The following is a 13,748-nucleotide window of genomic DNA, read 5'->3' on the forward strand; positions in this document are numbered from 1 at the left end:
AACCAACTATTTATAATACTTATAATTTCACAGATATAATACTACTGGAAATTTTCTGAAAAAAATCTGGCTTTATTATGTTAAAAACTATCTTAAAATGATCACTTTTACTATATATAATGTTCTCTTTGTCAGCAAAAAATATATCAGCATTTATTACTCCCATATGACTTCTATAAAAAATTTTGGTTACAATAATCAAAATGTAATGTAAAATAATTTCTTATTACATTAAGAATTTATTTTGAATTTTATTCACTTTTTATACAGCAGATTCTTATTAGTTATCCATTGTACACATATTAGTGTATATATGTCAATCCCAATCAAGAATTCTTAAAGGGTACATAGACTCTAAACTTTCAGAGCAGTTAGCACTCTCAAAAGTATTCTGGAAAATGCACTGAGCTATAAGATCAAATATAGCAAGTGGCTATTACAGTTCACTGATGTATCAAAAGCTTAGAAAATGAATATAATAGTGTTAGTCTTTCTTTAAAAGGCTAATGTCTATTAACAGCTAAAAACAGGGCACAGTAGGGGGTTAATATGTTGTTGTCTGAATCACTTTCATCAGTTTAAGTACCTATTAGTCCTTATTAGCAATGTGCTAGCAAGGTGCTATTGGTCTTTTAAAGTCTATTCTGCTTATTCTTAGTCTCTTTGCCCAGATAGATTCTTTGGCAATAGTATTTGAAACATAAAGTTTAGATATGTATTTTCCTTTAGCTTTTTGAATTTAAGATTTGTATTTGAAAAATGTTTTCTCCTTTTAGGACTCTGTTCAAAAGTAATTTAAATTGTTCAGCACATCTGTACACCTAATCTGTTATTATCTTATAATTTTCAACAGTATTAAAGTACTCTCCAAAATTTCTCTTAAGGGTAGATATCAAGATGAATCTTCTCAGAAACCAAAGCAATTCATGTGCTCTCCTAAGTAAGTACACTAATGCAGAACTGAGTAAGAAAGCAATGTTCAGAAAGTAAAACTGGACTGTTTATTAAACTAACTTAGTTCTAGCATAACCAATAGTTATTCTTTGGGTATCATAAATGTATTGTTTAAAAACTAAAATTCAAATAAAGAACTGAAAAACAACTTATTGTCAAAGTTTACTAAACCTAGTTTCAAGGATCAAACTTTGAATAAAATCTAACAAATTTTTTTTTGTAATAGTTTAGAACAGAAAAGTCATTTTGAGGAATTCACATTTGTGCAATGACCAAGTGTAGTGTAGTAATTTTAGAAAGCTTCCTAGTTCTAGCTCTACCAGTAATCAGCTGGATAATCTGGAGCAAATTATCTCCCTCTCTTGACTGTTTTTGTTGGGGGGTAGTGTTGGGAAACTGGGAGATAGAGAATCTCTAAGGGGTATTTCATCAGCTCTACAATTTAGTGTTTCAAAAGAAAAAGATTTTCTCCTTTTAGGACTATAGTCAGAAGTGAAATTAATGTAAATTGTTTAGCATACCTGTATGCCTCATCTGTTCTTGTTATTTTCAACAATGTGGAATGTACTCTCCTATTAAAACTAAACATACTTGGACATTTTCACTTATCCTGTTGAAGCGGTTCAGAGCAAGTCTCCCCAAAATGTGTCGCCTTGGCATATGGATTATTTTGAGCTACAAGGTAATAGAGACCCTGTGGACTCAAGAGAAACTTTTGCCCCTCACTTAACTACCAAGAAGAATTTAAATTGGGGGTCTTTCCCAGAATCAGAATTATTAGCAGAAATAAATTTTATCTGAGTGACCATATCTGTATGGCAGGGCAAACATCTAATTACCAAACATCTGTTCTTCTTATTATACTGTGAAATGTCCTTCCCCTCTTTGATGCCACAGACCCTTTTCCACTCCTCCTTAGCTCAGGATAGCATATGTACAGTTGACCCTTGAGCAACCTGGGTTTGAACCACGAGTCACCTATACATGGATTTTCTTCAATAAATATACCTGTACCTGCCAGTTCCATACCCACAGATTCAAACAACTTTGGATCATGTACTATGTTTATGATTCTCAGTTGGCAGAATCCACAGATGAGAAATCTGCAGATATGGAGGGCCGACTGAGACGAACATTCAAGGATTTTGGCATCTGCAATAAGTCCTAGAACCAATCCCCTGCAGATACTGAGTGACAACTGTACCTCACTTTACCTGTCTTTGAACCTCTCATGTATGTGAGTTTCCTGTATGTACAAAATTTTATTTTCTCCTATTAATCTGTGTCACATCAATTTGATTATTAGACCAGTCTAAAAAACCTCTGAAGAGTAGAGGAAAATTTTTCCTTCCCAACACTTTTGGCGAGCCAGCCAGGAGATCTCACCCAGTTGGGCACTACTCATTCCCAAGCTGCTGAAGTAGGAAGATTCTGGGACCTCTGACATGAGCCAACAAAAGGTAAGAATTCTTACCACATCAGACAGCCGGATCTCTACCTGCAGAGTCTGGTGGAAGAATGGTGGTGAAAGTCTCGTTTTCTCCCTTTCTCAATTTAGATTAGCAGGAAAAAATACTTATGGAACTAGTTCCTTCAGTTTAGCAACTCTTGGTTATTTGGTATGAGTACTCATGGATTTTGTTGATCCTTTTCCTCCCAGAAATGGTCACTGTTTTCTTGTTCTATGTCTTAAGAGCTTGGCTTTGTGACTAGTGAAAATATTCTCTCTGGTCTCTGCCATCCAGGAGGTGCACTTACCAGGGTGCACCTGGTGGCCAGTTGAATAGACTAGGGTTTGGAAAATCTCTTTGTACTGGCTGTGCCAGTTCTCAAAGGAGTTTGTCCCAGTCCATAAGGGGCCTTTGCCATCTCAACCTTCATGGCTTTCAATGAAGGACTTTACTTTTTAGACTATCTTTGGAAGTGAACTTTCTGAATCTTATAAGGGCTGCATCTTTTTGCACTCTCTTATGGGACACCTCTCTCGTCCCTGGTTATGCCATAATAAGAAGGCTTATTGGTTTGAGTCACTATTGAGATTAAATTGACTATATTTGAAGACAAAACTTTTTTTCTTTCAGAGAGATCTCTTATCCTAAACAACTGCATACTGAAAGACAAAGTTAAGTGGATACAAAGAAGTATAACAGCTAGCCTTAGGGACTCCCTTAACAAAAGAATAGAAATTAAACTCCACATCCAACATAAATTCCCCCTTCTGAGAATCCAAAGAGTTAAATGCACCATTTTCTGGCACACCTGCTATTTCATGTCTAAGAACTGCAGTTCTGGAAGCTGTAGACATCTTTTTCAAAAGGCCAACATCTTACCAAGCTTGTTTTCTGTTCTGAGAACTTGGCCTGGTAACCATCAGGCTGAGGACTCCGAAATATGGCTGGACAGAAATGTGGGTTGAACTCCATTTGTGGCTAGGGTCCTACCAAACTGCTGCCAGCACTCAGGGGAATTACAACCTAGAATTACAATGGCTATTATGAGGAATTGGATCATCCAACTGGATAAGATAATTCAAAAAGTGCACTTAACCTACAGATTGGGAGAAAATATTTGCAAATGATGCAACTGACATGTAGCAACATGGATGGATCTAAAGATTATCATACTAAGTGAAATAAGTCAGAGAAAGACAAACATTATATGATATCACTTATATGTGGAATCTAAAAAGTAATACAAATGAACTTATTTACAAAACAGAAACAGACTCACAGACATAGAAACAAACTTACGGTTACCAAAGGGGAAAGGGGAGGAGGATAAACTAGGAGTATGGGATTAACAGATAGACACCATTATATATAACATAGATAAACAACAGTGATTTACTGTATAGCACAGGGAACTATATTCAATATCTTGTAATAACCTATAATAGAAAAGAATCTGAAAAAGAATATGTGTGTGTGTGTATGTGTGTGTGTGTGTGTGTATATATATATATATATATATACACACACACACACATATAAATATAAATGAAACACTTTGCTGTACACCTGAAACTAATACAACATTGTAAATCAACTATAGTTCAATGAAAAATAAAAAGTGCACTTAAAAGCAAGGGCTTCCAAATCAAATAGAATGGGATACCTATTTAACTGGTATGCAGGAGCCTCAAAAAGACTTCAAAATCCCAAAATAGCTTCACTGAAAGATCTGTTATAAAAGGCTTATGAAAAATGAAGACATGGGAGCTACCTAAAACAGGAGGACACTGAGACTAACGTTACTCCTAGGGTTCCCCTCTATCCTTTTCCTGAGTACTCATGTTTCACTAATTCTCTATCTGAATTGCCTTTCCACTCTGAAGAGACTATTAAACAGTTACCTTTTAAAGTAAGACCACTTGAGGCTACAGGTGATCCTCTTTAGATATCTTTCACTCCTTAGCCAAAAGCCAAACTAAGGACCATAGTTCAAAAGAATGTCTTAAAGCAGAGAGGATCCTCAAAAGTTTCTGTAAATGGATTACTTTCTGAGATTAGTGGATAATAACATGGGCAGAAAATAAGATGAGGGGCAACTGGTCTGACTGAAGTTGTGCCCATAGCTGATATTCAGAGCCTGACAGAAAATTTTTTATGCCTTCTCCCCTACGTGATAATAAAACTATGTACCCAGAGAGAAACAAGCAAATTGAGAATAATGTAGGTGGATGGGAGGATCAACCTATGACATCATTTAAGTTACAACCCAAATCTTTTGAGGACAAATCATTGCAAAACTGGACATGCTGCTCTAGAGGCCCATTCAAGTTCCACCCATCGCCAAACCTCCCCTATTAACTAAAAACGGCTTGTAACCTCTCTGAGAACTCTTATCCAGACCATCCCCAATACCTCAGAATGAAGGGAAAGAACAGAAACAGAGGCTTTAAAAAAATACACAGTGCTATAGAAACACCCTTGCCCAAAATCTAGTTCAAGGACAAATACAAATCTTAGGTGCCTTCTCACAGATATTTGTTTCTAAAAAAGCTTAAGCCATCTGAGCAGATAAACTTAACTTATTCCAACTGTTATTTATGACTACTGAGTTTTGTAGTCATACCTGATTCATGGGAAAAAAATTTTTTCATAAGATCTCCATTTCTATCTGTGTGTTTATTGTATGTCTATCTATGTATGTTATAGACAAGATACTTTTTTTTTAACCTCTGAATGGTATTGCCAAAATTCACTTATAAAAGAGCACTATGTAATTGGCATAAAATCAAACTTTTATAAATTAAGCATTTTTAAATCTCAGAAACACATCAGAAACTAACTCAAATGTTTTTTTCAAGTTCCTGTGATCTATGATCATTTTTGGTAAATAAGAGCTAGTTTAAGTTCGTTGGTTTATTAATACAAGCATGTCATTTAGAGGTATCAACATTAAGTATAATACTTTCATTCTTCCTAGGTTTAAAGTCAAATAAGTTCATGATATCTGTTACAAAATTTGTCAGCCAAAAAAAAAAAACTCAGGATGATGACTGACATTGCCTAAGTTCTGATAAAGTTTTTGTAGGTAACCTGAACGTAACTGTTAAGAACACATGAATTAAATAAATGTAAATGAGGTAAGAGATTTAGGTGAACTTTTTAGTAATGAAAAAGTAATAAAGAACTTTCTTTTATGATTAAAGAGTTTCCCAAATCTCCTTGGTAACTTACACCCTTAAAGTTTTGCTAAATTAAGTTAAATAATGGTTAAGTTAAATTCATTGAATATCTAGGTCATTTCTAAATAAGCTAAAACACAGAAAAATTAATTACTAAACATAGGTTTATCTACTTTTGGATTTCTATTACAGAGAAACTAAAGAAAAAAAAATGGGTATGAGAAGCAAACATGTCTTCTGCCACAATGAAAGACTTTAATATTTAAAAGGGTACATGTTTCTAGAAATTATGAAATGTATTCATAAATTTGACAATCTAATGCCGGTTTAATAGTTCATAATTGCTTAATTCTTATTTCTCACTAGAAATTAAGGTTTCTAAGGATTAAGAATTCTAGTTAATGTATGTAATTAAGCCTATACATACAATATATAGGAAATAATAGGAGAAACAACTCTGTATGCAAGAAAACTAGGATATGTAATTAAGCCTATACATATAATATATAGGAAATAATAGGAGAAACAACTCTGTATGCAAGAAAACTAGGATATGTTTTTGGCCAAGGAGAATATGAGATATGGAGATGTGTTTTTGCTGAGAGAGAGAGAGACAGAGAGAGAGAGAGAGAGAGAGAGAGAGAGAGAGAGAGAGAGAGAGAGAGTTTTAACTTGTGTGGTCAAGAAGGCTAAAATAATGAATTTTATTGTAAGAGTTATGAAATTAAGCTTAAAAATCAACAGTGTCCTTACTTAAAACTGGAACTTAATTTTTTTCATCTGTTAAAAGGACAAAGTTCGGGCTTCCCTGGTGGCGCAGTGGTTGAGAAAAAAAAAAAAGGACAAAGTTCTGTTGGACTATTGGTCATCTCCTGATAAGAGATTATGAAAGATTTTTTATCTTTTAAGTAATCTGCCTAGAAAGCCAAGATTTTGTGTATTTTAATTTTGTCTTGATCAGGTCTTTGATTAAAAAAAAAGGACAAAGTTCTGTTGGACTATTGGTCATCTCCTGATAAGAGATTATGAAAGATTTTTTAAGTAATCTGCCTAGAAAGCCAAGATTTTGTGTATTTTAATTTTGTCTTGATCAGGTCTTTGATTACTTTAGGAAAACTGAGTCCTCAATACTAAAAGAGCTAAATTTTGCTTTCAACTGTGTAACCTTTTGTATTTGCCTTTGTAATCTTGTATTATCACTTTGGTCAAATAGATAATTAAGTATTGTTTCATAATGATCTGTGATCCTATTTAGTCAAGTGTCCAAACCTTTTAATATGTTTGACAAACTTCCCAAAACCAAATACTAAAGTCCTTCTGACCTCTTGCTAAATTTGGGATTTTTCAGAGGGCCCCTAAAACATCTCAAAGGATTTGCTCTCTCTTCTTATAAAAAGAGAGATGCTACATTAACTAGGCTTATTTGGTATGTTAAATTACGTGGTAAGCATCGTCAAATAAGTGATGCTAAAACCTTCTTACATTACATTTGTGTAGATCTATGTTATTAACATAATTGCTCCAGAAATAATAAGAAATTCTTACAAGTCTGATGTGTTTTGGTATTATGTTATAGCCATAATTCTAGTTACTATCCTAAAATGTTGAATGTCACAGAAATAACCAAACTTCCTGGTCAATTCCATTATAATGAACTCTCATCAAATCTGTAATAACGTATATTTAAATCATTTGTTATTTACAGTTACTGTTGTACTCTGATGTTTTACAAAAATGTTCCTATAAAAATAGTCCTGTAAAAATGTTTCAACTTCAAGGAGATTCACAGAAAAGACCTGAGAAATACTCTAGAATGCAGGTTTTTGATAAGTTTAGGATCTATATAACATGGAACTGGGTAAGAAATACTAAAACTTTAATAGAAAACTGATTCATAAAGCTGCTAACCTAAGATGAAGATCAACAACAATTAATTACAAGAGACTACATGAGCTAATAAGGATGATAATTTTTATGACTTCTCATGCTGGTTCTCTAATGTTTTGTTTTCCAGATATAAGGAAACCTTTCCTCTTAAGCTCACTATGACTTTCAGCAATTTGGTAAATTATACCTTTGGAAGCAGAACTGAATCATTTCCTTCTCCCTATCCGATCCTTCCAGAATTTGGAAACTCGTAGTGAATATTCTTATTTACATGGCAGTATAGTTATTTGCATAACTTCAAAAGGAATCTGCTCTACTTATAACAGGATACAACTGGAAACACTGGTTGTATTGCCAAGGCTTTGGCTGGAATGTCATGTTTGAGAACGCCCATAGACTCAGGTATGACCAAACAGCTTTAAGGAACTAAGACTGACTTTATAGAGACAATAAAGCCCCCTGGAAAAACAGCTTGGTAACTTGCTTACAGGGTTCACAGCAGCCTTACCAAATGGGTCAGGAAGGTCACTTCCTGGCAGGTAACAGATACCTTGGGATTTTGGGGGGCCTCAAGAAGGGAGAAATTCACCCAAGTCTACAGGTATTACATGAGAGTCTTATGACAAGCTCTTGGCTTGGCTTCCTGGGCTTGAGAAGTAATATTTTAAAATTCCATCTGAGACTCCTTTTTTTTTCTTGTAATAACCTATTCTTTTTTTTTAAATACATCTTTATTGGAGTGTAATTGCTTCACAATGCTGTGTTAGTTTCTGTTGTACAACAAAGTGAATCAGCCATATGCATACAAAAAATATGGAACACTTCGTGAATTTGCGTGTCATCCTTGCACAGGGGCCATGCTAATCTTCTCTGTATCATCCCATTTTCAGTATATGTGCTGATGAAGCAAGCACTGAGACTCCTTTTGAAAAAGTTCTAGGAAAGCAGATTTAAAAGAGCCTATATGATCAATTGCTATTATTGCTACACTTATGTAAATAACCAGAACAAGTTTATTGAATTTAGACTTATTTTGCAAACAAGGTAGTCTTACTTTGGCTAACTTTAGTTAAAATGGAGGTAATTTTAGAGAAAAAATTATGTTTCATTAATACACCTTTGTGAATATTAGATTCTATACTGTTTTTTTTTTTCTTAATTGGGGTATAACTGATTTACAATGTTGTGCTAGTTTCAGGTGTACAGAAAAGTGAATCTGTTATACATACACATATATCCACTCTTTTAGATTCTCTGCCCCATACACCATTACAGAGTATTGAGTAGAGTTCCCTGTGCTATACAGAAGGTCCTTATTAGTTACCTATTTCATATATAGTAGTGTGTATATATCAATCCCAATCTTCCAATTTATCCCTCCCCCCCCCATTAGCCTCCAGTAACCATAAGTTTATTTTCTACAACTGTAACTCTATTTTGGTTTTGTAGATAAGTTCACCTGTAGCCTTTTTTTAGATTCCACATATAAGTGATATGATATTTGTCTTTCTGTGTCTGAGTTATTTCACTCAATATGATAATCTCTAGGTCCATCCATGTTGTTGCAAATGGCATTATTTTGTTCTTTTTTATGGCTGAGTACCTATAGGTGCATGTATCTTTTCAAATTATGGTTTTCTCCAGATATATGCCCAGAAGTGGGATTGCTGGGTCATATGGTAGCTCTATTTTCAGTTTTTTAAGGAACCTCCATACTGTTCTCCATAGTGGCTGTACCAATTTGCATTCCCACCAACGGTGTAGTTGGGTTCCCTTTTCTCCACACCCTCTTCAGCAGTTATTGTTTGTAGATTTTTTGATGACGGCCATTCTGACTGGTGTGAGGTGATACCTCATTATAGTTTTGATCTGCATTTCTCTAATAATTAGTGATGTTGAGCAGCCTTTTTTTATTATCAATCTTACTTTTTTTTTTTTTAGATGTTGGGGGTAGGAGTTTATTAATTTATTTATTTTTGCTGTGTTGGGTCTTCGTTTCTGTGCGAGGGCTTTCTCTAGTTGTGCCAAGTGGGGGCCACTCTTCATAGCGGTGCGCGGGCCTCTATTGCGGCCTCTCTTGTTGCAGAGCACAGGCTCCAGACCCGCAGGCTCAGTAGTTGTGGCTCATGGGCCTAGTTGCTCTGCGGCATGTGGGATCCTCCCAGACCAGGGCTCGAACCCATGTCCCCTGTATTAGCAGGCAGATTCTCAACCACTGCACCACCAGGGAAGCCCCTGTTGAGCATCTTTTCATGTGCTTTTTGGCCATCTGTGTGTCTTCTCTGGAGAAATGTCTATTTAGATCTTCTGCCCGTTTTTGATTGGGTTATTTGTTTTTCTGATATTGAGCTGCATGAGCTGTTTGTATATTTTGGAGATTAATCCCTTGCTGGATGCTTCGTTAGCAAATATTTTCTCCCATTCTGAGGGTTGCCTTTTTGTTTTGTTTATGGTTTCCTTTGCTGTGCAAACGCTTTTAAGTCTAATTAGGTTCCATCTGTCTATTTTTGTTTTTATTTTCATTATTCTAGGAGGTGGATCGAAAAAAAATCTTGCTGTGATTTATGTCAGAGAGTGTCCTCCCTATGTTTTCCTCTAAAAGTTTTACAGTATCCAGCCTTACATTTAGGTCTTTAATCCATTCTGAGTTTATTTTTGTGTATGGTGTTAGGGTGTGTTCAATTTCATTCTTCTACATGTAGCTGTCCAGTATTCCCAGCACTACTTACTGAAGAGACTGTCTTTTCTCCATTGTATATTCTTGCTTCTTTTGTCATAGATTATGTGACTATAAGTGCATGGGGTTATCTCTGGACTTTCTATCCTGTTCCACTGATCTATATTTCTATTTTTGTGCCAGTACCATACTGTTTTGATGACTGTAGCTTTGTAGTATAGTCTGAAGTCAGGGAGCCTGATACCTCCAGCTTCATTTTTCTTTCTCAGATTGCTTTGGCTATTATGGTCTTTTGTGTTTCCATACAAATTGGAAAATTTTTTGTTCTAAATCTGTGAAAACTGCCATTGGTAGTCTGATAGGTATTGCACTGAATCTGTAGATTGCTTTGGATAGTATAGTCATTTTCACAATATTCATTCTTCCAATCCCAAAACATGGTATATCTCTCCATCTGTTTGTGTCATCTTTTATTTCACCAGTATCTTATAGTTTTCTGAGTACAGGTCTTTTGCCTCCTTAGGTAGGTTTATTCCTAGGTATTTTATTCTTTGTGATGAAATGGTGAATGGGATTGTTTCCTTAATCTCTCTTTCTGATCTTTCATTGTTAGTGTATAGGAATACAAGAGATTTCTGTGCGTTAATTTTGTATCCTGCAACTTTACCAAATTCGTTGATGAGATCTAATAGTCTTCCAATAGCATCTTTATGATTTTCTATGTATAGTATCATGTCATCTGCAAACAGTGACAGTTTTACTTCTTTTCCAATTTGAATTCCTTTTATTTCTTTTTCTTCTCTGATAGTCGTGGCTAAGACTTCCAAAACTGTTGAATAAAAGTGGCGAGAATGGACATCCTTGTCTTGTTCCTGACCTTAGAGGAAATGCTTTCAGCTTTTCACCACTGAGTATGATGTTAGCTATAGGTTTGTCATATATGGTCTTTATTATGTTGCGGAAGGTTCCCTTTAAGCCCACTTTCTGGAGGGTTTTTTTTTCTTTTATCATAAGTGGGGGTTGAACTTTGTCAAAAGCTTTTTCTGCATCTATTGCAGTGATCATACGGTTTCTATTCTTCAGTTTGTTAATGTGGTGTATCACGTTGATTGATTTGTGTATATTGAAGAATCCTTGCATCCCTGAGATAAATCCCACTTGATCTTGGTGTATGACCCTTTTAATGTATTGTTGGATTCTGTTTGCTAGTATTTTGTTGAGGATTTTTGCATCTATGTTCATCAGGGATACTGGCCTGTAGTTTTCTTTTTTTGTGACATCTTTTTTCTGGTTTTGGTATCAGGGTGATGGTGGCCTCATTGAATAAACTTGGGAGGTCCTCAGCAATCTTTTGGAAGAGTTTCAGAAGGGTAGGTGTTAGCTCTTCTTTAAATGTTTGATAGAGTTCGTCTGTGAAGCCATCTGGTCCTGGACTTTTTGTTTCTTGGAAGATTTTTAACCACAGTTTCAATTTCAGTACTTGTGATTGGTCTCTTCATATTTTCTATTTCTTCCTGGTTCAGTCTTGGAAGGTTGTGTCTTTTTAAGAATTTGTCCATTTCTTCTAGGTTGCCCATTTTATTGGCATATAGTTGCCTGTAGTAATCTCTTATGATCCTTTATATTTGTGTGGTGTCAGTTGTAACTTCCCTTTTTCATTTCTAAAATTGTTGATTTGAATCCTCTCCCTTTTTTTCTTGATTAGTCTGTCTAAAAGTTTATTGATTTATCTTCTCAAAGAACCAGCTTTTAGTTTCGTTGATCTTTGCTGCTGTTTTCTTTGTCTCTATTTCATTTACTTCTGCTCTGATCTTTATGACTTCTTTCCTTCTACTAACTTTGGGTTTTGTTTGTTCTTCCTTCTCTAGTTGCTTTAGGTGTAAGGATAGGTTGTTTGAGATTTTTCTTGTGTCTTGAGGTAAGATTGTATTGTTATAAACTTCCCTCTTAGAACTGCTTTTGCTACATCCCATAGGCTTTGGATTGTCATGTTTTCGTTGTCATTTGTCTCTAGGTATTTTTTGATTTCCTTTTTGATTTTTCCAGTGATCCACTGATTCTTTAGTAATATATTGTTTAGCCTCCATGTTTGTATATTTTACAGGTTTTTTTTCCTGTAATTATTCTTATCTTATAGTGTTGTGGTCAGAAAAGATGCTTGATATGATTTCAAGTTTCTTAAATTTATCAAGGCTTGACTTGTGACCCAAGATGTGATCTATTCTGGAGAATGTTCCGTGAGCACTTGAGAAGAGTGTGTTCTGCTGCTTTCAGATGGAATGTCCTATAAACATCAATTAAGTCTATCTGTTCTAATGTCATTAATGTCATTTAAGGCTTGTGTTTCCTTATTAATTTTCTGTCTGTATGGTCTATCCATTAGTGTAAGTGGGGTGTTGAAGTCCCCTACTATTGTAAACTGGACTGAGTCCTGAATTCTTTTAATTTCCTCCAATATTTGGCTACAACTCTCCAAACTAATGTTTACAATTTTTCTCCCACCCTTCTGATTTGGAGTCATTGAGAACTAAAACTGCCATTTTTCCAAAGCCATACAAGCTAAAGTTAGACAACTTGATACAAACTTCAGAGAAATCACAACAGCTCATGTATGGACAATCTTTGTGCCTACTGCTGTATGGCCATTCAAAACAATCACCAAAGACATACAAACTGCAAACCAGGAAAATCTATGAGATTGTCACTGCCTGCCCTCACTCCATCTGAAGATGCTTAGAGACAGACATCTAGAAATTCTCAGCTGCCTGCCTTCAGAATTCAGAAATTGGGATTACAGTCTGCCCCAATTAACTATTATTTTTCTTTTATTTCCATAAAAATGCCTCTTGTTAAACACCTGACTGCTTGCACCATAGGCCTACCTTGGGAAACCCACCTGCATCACTGCCTCCTGAAATGAGACACAACTGTTTAACTGAACTGACTTACTCGCAGGACTAAGACACTGATTCAGTGAGATAAAGTAAACTACCAAACTCAACTTCCGGACTGTGAAACTTCTTGGGGAAGTTGCAAAGGTGGGACGGAAGGGGTTCCAAATGAGCCTCCCTAAAATGTGCCACCTTGGCATGTGGATTGTTTTGAGCTAAAAGGCAATCAAGACCCTGAAGACTCAAGAGAAACTTCTGCCCCTCCCTTAACTACAAAGAAGAATTTAAATTGAGGGTCTTTCTCAGAATCAGAATTATTAGCAGAAATAAATTTTATCTGAGTGACCCATCTGTATGGCAGGGCAAACATCTAATTACCAAACATCTGCTCTTCTTATTGTCCTGTAAATTGCCCTCCTCTCCTGTGAAGTCCCAGGCCCCTTTCCATTCCTTAGCCCAGGATGCCATATACACCTCATTTTACCCTTCTGTCTTTGATACTCTCAGGTATGTGGGGTTCCTGTATGTACAAAGTTAAATTTGACTTTCTCTTGTTAATCTGTCTCATGTCAATTTAGTTATTAGACCAGCTGAAAGAACCTTTAAAGGGTAGAGGAAAATTTTTCCTTCCCAACACAGTTTAATTCTTTCCAAACCAAAAAGATGTTAAACTGCATGTTGACAAAACACTGTATTAAATCATTAGTGG

General features: G+C 35.4%; 1 protein-coding gene and 1 non-coding gene across 2 annotated transcripts in view; both read right to left on the reverse strand.

Moving 5' to 3' along the window:
• Positions 1 to 13,748, reverse strand: part of TBCA (tubulin folding cofactor A) — a 102,138-nt gene that overhangs the window by 63,901 nt on the left and 24,489 nt on the right. The window lies entirely within an intron of this gene.
• Positions 8,279 to 8,385, reverse strand: LOC112391454 (U6 spliceosomal RNA). The gene has a single exon (XR_003001495.1). It is a non-coding gene; the product is annotated as a U6 spliceosomal RNA (small nuclear RNA).

The sequence above is a fragment of the Neophocaena asiaeorientalis genome, unplaced genomic scaffold, assembly GCF_003031525.2.
Source record: "Neophocaena asiaeorientalis asiaeorientalis breed wild unplaced genomic scaffold, Neophocaena_asiaeorientalis_V1.1 scaffold515, whole genome shotgun sequence".
Lineage (NCBI taxonomy): Eukaryota > Metazoa > Chordata > Mammalia > Artiodactyla > Phocoenidae > Neophocaena > Neophocaena asiaeorientalis.